This window comes from Rutidosis leptorrhynchoides, chromosome 1 (genome assembly GCF_046630445.1).
Source record: "Rutidosis leptorrhynchoides isolate AG116_Rl617_1_P2 chromosome 1, CSIRO_AGI_Rlap_v1, whole genome shotgun sequence".
Lineage (NCBI taxonomy): Eukaryota > Viridiplantae > Streptophyta > Magnoliopsida > Asterales > Asteraceae > Rutidosis > Rutidosis leptorrhynchoides.
Window position 1 is genome coordinate 177743247 of NC_092333.1, and position 7796 is coordinate 177751042.

Here is a 7796-nt window from a genome sequence, read left to right on the forward strand (position 1 = left end):
TTGACCAATCTAGTGAAAAATATAAAAAATATATTCTAAAATGAAAATCTACTCTCAGTATCTTGTAGAAATCTAGTGGAAGATATGATTTTGATCTTGAAATATTGTATTTTGAGGGTGATGTATGTATAACGGCTAAATATTTAAAATTTATGTTTGTATTATGGGAAGTTATCAAGGGTAAGCATCAATATGGTAATAAAATTACTGTCATCATAAAAATTACTAGAAATAATGGAATGAATTGAGTCAATTTCTAACGGTTATTTCTTTTGTTTTTTAAGATTTGAGCCAGCTCCATTTAGACTAAATTTCTCACTCAATGTTAAAACTGAAGCTATTTTCTCGCTAATTTATTATTAGGATTATTACATTACATAGTACTCGTTAGGGGTGTGCATGGTTCGGGCAGAACCGAAAAAAACCGAGGACCGAAGAGGAACCGACCCAAAACCGAAATACCCGAACGTATTTGGTCCGGTCCTTGGTCCATAATTTTTCGATTTTTCGGGTATCGGTCCGGTCCGGGCCAAACCCTAAAAGACCATGGTTTTGGACCGAACCGAATGATGTATATATATGTGAGAGATTCTTTGGTGATTCAGAGAATGTTTATCCGTGTTCGACATGACACATACCATATTATATTTATCTACATTTATACATACACTAAATATGAAAATAAGTAAACCGATAAACTCTTTTAACAAATTCAATCTTTAATCAACATCGATCCTTTGCATGAATGTAACTTATAGTCCAATGAATTATATTTATCATGTATATAACTTAGCATGCATATTTAGCATTTATATAACTTATAGTCAAATGAATTATAATAATATTGAATAAAAAAAATCCTAATTTGGTTATAAGTCAGTGGTCTAGTGGTGTTTATATATACATGTAATTCGTATACAATGAGAAAGCCAAAGAAGTATTTACTCTATATTTATATCCAATTATTATTTTTATCGAACATCATCTTCACTTTTAAATTTTGCTTCAATACGATTAACTTAGCATGTATCTTTTCTATATTGTTTTCAAAAATATAAACGGGTCGGGTATTTACTCGAACCGCTTGGACCGAAGCTAGAATCGGACCGAACCGAACCATGTATAAACGGTCCGGTCCTTGGTTCTAATTTTCGTAAAAGTTTGGGTTTCGGTCCGGTCCGGGTATTGTCTGGTCCGGTCCGGGTATGGACCATGCACAGCCCTAGTACTCGTACTATATATTTGAGTTCATAATTTAATTTGAAATTAATTAAGTTTTGCCTAATAATACAGCATGAAGGTCACTCACTTTTTTCGGTAGCGATACTATATATCGACATATATTATATGATTTCATGTCTCCCTTGTTCCGAAATACGGAATATGTTACAAACTTTCAACCGAAATCAAACAGACCACTTTCGTATAACCAAATCTAACGTTGGAAGTAAAATATCTTCGAAAAATAGTATCTTTAGAAATATCTTAGTTTACAGGTGATACAATAAATATCATAACATGCAGGTAGTACACACACTACAAAAAAGTTTATTTTTTAACGATTTCAATATTTTTTTGACACTTTAAAACATGAATAGTTGGTATATTTTTAGCGTCTATAAATGTTACAAAATTTTTGACACTTAAAAACATGAAAAATGAAAACCAAATGACACTTAAAAAGTCGAAAAGCTAATAACAATTAAAAATATTGACGTCCCATTTTCTCATGCATCAAATTTTTTTACGCTATATATTTTAACGCTTTTAATTTATATTCACACTTTTAAGCGTGAAAAACTCATTCAAAAATGTCAAAAACTACAAACTCAAAAGTAACGCGTTTGGAATGTATATATAACCAATGAATTATGAATGTAGTCAAGTTGAGGTACCGACGTCTTTTTCTCTACTTCTAGTCCGTAGGAAGCATATAAATATGGAGATGTAGACTTGACCTTATTCCACAATAAATTTGTATGCACTTTCTGTATATAATTTAGTATAATCTGCTTAAGAAATTATGTAAATGTTATTCAAAATATCTAAGCAATGAATATAAGAAGCTAGGGTCATAAATGCAATTTTCAAGTTGGAACTTTAATCAATTATTGTTTTTTCGTTGAATATTAAGCATTGTTTTTTCGTTGAATATTAAGCTACTCAAAAGTATGATATTCGAGTTCAGCATACACATTTGGACCTTATAGTTCAAGACAAATGAATATTTTGGTGCTTTTTCGAATCACTTTATCATGCATGTCTATCAATGCTAACCATGTACTGTCGTATTTTTTAGATTGTATGAACTCCAAAACTGTTGTTAATTAATGAAGGTGTTTTCAAGTGATTATAACAATTGGAAACTTGTTTTGATTAAGTGTTCAGTTATTTCAAACCGAGAAGTGATTTTACAATTGCAAAATGAGCATAAATATATACAACAATGGCCTAATAGCTAATTCTAAGTTAAGGTATGGTTCCAAATACATTTTGAAACCACCTTGACACAAATGGTAAAAAGGCTAGTTAAAGAGCCGTTGTTGACTGCTGACTTTACTGTTATTGATGACTTCCTGCACCTGCTAATTGTCCCTTGTGACCCTTCTAAACTTGGATATGATGAGTGTGCTCTTTCTCTGATCCAAAGTCAATGTTGCCATAAAAGGAATGTTGCAGGTGTGCTGTTTAGATACTATTCTTTAACACTCCCCCTCGAGTTGAATAGTGGGATTTCCGATGATCAACTTGACAAGGACTTCGCTAAACAGCCTTCCATTGACTGACTTTGTTAGGATGTCGGCCAATTGGTCTTCTGATCTTACGTGTGGAAGAGAAATAATTTCGGCATCCAACTTTCTCTAATAAAGTGTCTATCCACTTCAACATGTTTTATTCGGTCATGTTGAACTGAATTTTCTGAGATGGCTATCGCATCTTCATTGTCGCACATAATCTGAATTGTTTCTTTTGGTGGGAACCCAATCTCTGTTAGTAACTTTTTAATCCATAAGACTTCAGCAACTCCTCTAGCTATCCCTCTGAATTCTGATTCGGCACTTGAGAGTGAGACAACTTTTTATTTCTTACTTCTCCATGCAACTAGATTACCTCCCACAAGTGTAAATGATAAGGCTAAAAAGGAACATATATTTCATAGCATTATCCCTCAAGAAAGACAAGATTTTAGTTGCAATTGTTCTATTTTCAAGTAATATTCGTTTATATTAAATAAGTGCGAAGACAAAAGGCAGATTCGACGAATTGAAGACACAAAGGTCCGAAAAGCTAAAAAGTACAAGATACAATTAAAGTGGTTCAAATTATTGATGAGGAACGTCTAAAAATGACAAGAGTACAAGTTACAAAACGCAAAGTACACGATATAAAATTGTACGAAAGGACGTTCGAAAATCCGGAACCGGGACATGAGTCAACTCTCAACGCTCGACGCAACGGTGTAAAAATTACAAGTCAACTATGCACAAGAATAAAATATAATATTTAAATAATTCATAATAAGAATAATATTAAATAATAAAAAGTTGTTAATTGAGCATAGTTCAGGGGTCATAAGTGAAAATTTCAATTTATCATTTGCCTATAAAGGCCATCTAAATCGATGATTTAGATACACCTTTTTTTCAATCTTCTTTCTTTCTTATGTAATTTATATTTATATTTATAATATTAAGTTTAATTTAAGATTAATAATAATTGGGTTATTGTAAGAAATGTTTTACGGGTTTTAAAGTAGGAACTCTGTCCGTGTAACGCTACGCGATTAATCACCACTGTAAGCTATGTTCTTCCTTTTTAATTTAATGTCTCGTAACTAAGTTATTATTATGCTTATTTGAGCCGAAGTAATCGTGATGTTGGGCTAAAATATTAAGACGAGGTTATTGAACTTTGTACCATAATTAAGGTTTGGGCAAAAGACCGACACTTGTGGAAATTGGACTATTGACTATTAATAGATGGGAGGGGGGGTATTGTCTAATTGAGTGACAACTCATTGGAGTCTGTCGAACCTATCTTCAAATTAATTATCCTAATAATTAATAATGATTATGGTTGTCCTATTTAGTGACGTTCATATGGAATCTATTATAATCATTTAATTAATTATTCGGGTTGGGTAATTGATTATTCAAACTGATCAAGTGGGTAAATTAATATTCATATCTAATCAAAACAGGGGTAGATTACATACAGTGATAACTGGTGTAATTGTTGACAGAAGTGATAACTGCGTCACAGTTTAAATCCTTAATTAGTTGGAATATTTGACTTCGGGTATAAGGGTAATTTGACGGGGACACTCGCACTTTATATTTATGACCGGTGAACTATTTTGGACAAAAACCACATAGGTTTCAAATAATCCAGGACAAAGGACAATTAACCCATTGGACAATTAATTAAAATCAAAAAGTCAAACATCATGGTTACGGAAGTTTAAATAAGCATAATTGTTTTATTGTATTTTTCATCGCACTTTTATTTTCTGTCATTTTATTTTCTGTCATTTTATTTATCGCAATTTATTTTACGCACTTTAATTTTTGTCATTTATTTTTACGCTTAAAATCGACAAACCGGTCATTAAACGGTAAAACCCCCATTTTATAATAATACTACTACTTATTTATATATATATTTTTACAAATAAACTTAATAATATAGCGTTAACTTCACCAGCTCCCTGTGGAACGAACCGGACTTACTAAAAACTACACTACTCTACGATTAGGTACACTGCCTATAAGTGTTGTAGCAAGGTTTAGGTATATCCACTCGATAAATAAATAAATAAAACTTGTGTAATATTTCGTCGCATTTTGTAGTAAAAATTAATACTATTTCGTACACCCCGCTGCACACATCAGTAAAAAATCTTGATGTAGATCTTCCATCTCCTTTTTCTCCGGCTCAGCTAGCATCTGTATAAATTCTGGTTTCTAGATGTCCATTCTTCTTAAAGACAACTCCATGATCCGCTGTTTTCTTTAGATATCTGATGATCCTGATTACTGCTTCCATATGATGAACTTTTGGTTGATGCATGAATTGACTCACAACCCCAACTGCATGTGCTATATTAGGTCGAGTGTGAGTAAAAATTAAATAAAACTTGTGTAATATTTCGTCGCATTTTGTAGTAAAAATTAATACTATTTCGTACACCTCGCTGCACACATCAAGTTTTTGGCGCCGCTGCCGGGGAGCGCTAAAACGCTATATTTTTAATTATAATAATATTGAAATAAAATATAATAATATAATAATATTGAAATAGAATATAATAATATAATAATATTGAAATAGAATATAATAATATAATAATATTTTAGAATCAAAATTTTTATACGTTTTTAAAAAGTCGTATTTATTAAATACTTCAGGGGTATATTATGTAACTTGTAATTAATAATTTCTATCATGTCGTCTTCATGTGAATAGTAAATTAATTAATTTCTTTTCATTTACTATTCATGAATAGTAAATGAATTAAAAAAAAAAGTTTTGGAAAAAAAATTATAATTATAAAAAAATTATTAATTTGTAAAAAAAAATCGTTTTTAAAAAAAAAAAAAATTCGTTTTTAAAAAAAAATTGTAAAAAAAATCGTTTTTTTAAAAAAAAAAATTAAAAAAAAAAAAAGTTTTTAAAAAAAAATTATATAAAAAAAAAAATTTTAAAAAAAAAATTTAAAATCCTTAAAAAACGAAAAAAAAAAAAATTAAAAAAAAAAAATTAAAATAAAAATAAAAATAAAAGAGTGATAGGATCAGTAGGCTAGCTAGTTCACTGGGACTTGTGACTACCTACACAAAATTCAATGAATCACACACAAAAACCAATATTCAACCCCATGTGATTTACAAGTTCAAAGCATTCAAAGAAAGATTCTGCCAACCCATTTTTGCCTACTCCGTAATATTTTCTTTTTATTAGTTGTAAGTATTCTACTAAAAAAAAAATTAAAAAAAAAAAAAAAATTTAAGTTTTATTACCTTTAGATTTTTAGAATCTAGTTACAACTTTTAGTATTAAGTATAGTTTTTGCCTTAGTATTTATTTTTACTTCTAGAATTTTTAGGCTTTGCCGTAAAATCCCTTAAGTGCTTTTTCTTTAGACTAAGATTTAGGTGCCTTAAAATTTTGCGACGCTATTTTTCGTGCTACTTTCTTATTTTTATTTATCTTTCGACGCCGTTTACCTATGTATCAATTACAATTCCAATTAGTGATCTCTATTTGTAGTTTTAATTTTAAGATAGTGATAGTTATAAGGTTGGATTAACCGCGTGTTTACAAACCACTCTTCGTCTTTTTCATTTTTCGACACTTTTCGACGCGCAATCTTTTTCTCTCTTATTTCTCGCCATTCTAGTTTTTAGGACTTAGAATTTTTTCTACTTCTTCTCTAAATTTCTTAAAATTACGAAAATTTATTTTAAGTGGTTAAATTGATAGACATCAAAATTTTCTGGTTCGTAGTAATAGTTGGATTTGTACGTGGACCGAGTTATTGGAGCCAAACAGTACTCAATTATATTGAGACCAAACGAATCCTGCCCCTCTGCTGCATCTTTTGGCTATTCGAAACGTGGGCAAAATCAAAAAAGTCTATTAATTGGATAACTTATATAATTTTTCTTTCCTTTTAAAAACTAATAGGATATTCAGTGAATGCACCGAGTAAAACGTTCACCACCTTTCATACGTTCACCACCTATAACTCGATCAAGACATCTAGCCAATATTGTCGCCGTTGATTTTTCTTTAGAATCATCATCTAGTCGACCAAGAACTCCAACTCAAATTTCCGATAATCCATCTTTTGAACCCGACCTCACAATTGAGAATCCGGAGAATATTCAGGGACAATTCCAAGATCCAGAACCACTAATCATTCCTCCTGAACCACAAACCATTAAATCAGAATCCTCTAGTGATTCGTATTCAACGAATTCAATTATGGAAGTAACGGAACCTCTAAGTATGGAAGATCGAATGAGAGCTAAACGCACGGGCCAAGGTCACGCCATTATTAAGCCAGAAGTTAATGCTCCAGATTATGAAATCAAAGGACAAATTCTACATATGGTAACTAATCAGTGCCAATATAGTGGTACGCCAAAAGAAGATCCCAACGAACATCTTCGTACCTTTAATAGGATCTGTACACTATTCAAAATCCGAGAAGTGGAGGATGAACAGATATATCTCATGTTGTTTCCCTGGACTTTAAAGGGAGAAGCCAAAGATTGGTTAGAATCGTTACCTGAAGGGGCGATTGATACATGGGATGTTTTAGTTGAAAAATTTCTTAAACAATTCTTTCCGGCATCTAAAGCCGTGAGACTTCAAGGAGAAATTGTTACGTTCACACAAAAGCCAAATGAAACATTATATGAGGCGTGGACAAGATTCGGAAGGATGTTGAGAGGATGTCCTCAACACGGTTTAGACACTTATCATATAGTACAAATATTCTATCAAGGTGTCAACGTTGCTACACGAAAAGACATCGACATAACAGCTGGTGGTTCCATTATGAAGAAAACTGCAACTGAAGCTTACAAGATCATTGATAGCACAGCCTCCCACTCACATGAGTGGCATCAAGAAAAAGATATCTTTCGATCATCTAAAGTGGCTAGAGCCGATTCTAGCCATGACTTTGATTCCGTTTCCGCAAAAATAGATGCTTTCGAAAGACGAATGGAAAAGATGAATAAAGATATTCACGCAATACGAATCAGTTGTGAGCAATGCGGTGGACC

General features: G+C 31.6%; 1 non-coding gene across 1 annotated transcript; it reads right to left on the reverse strand.

The window, feature by feature from the left end:
- Nucleotides 1-7371: 7371 nt before the first annotated feature.
- On the reverse strand, nt 7372-7478 carry LOC139887302 (small nucleolar RNA R71). The gene has a single exon (XR_011773139.1). It is a non-coding gene; the product is annotated as a small nucleolar RNA R71 (small nucleolar RNA).
- Nucleotides 7479-7796: the final 318 nt, after the last annotated feature.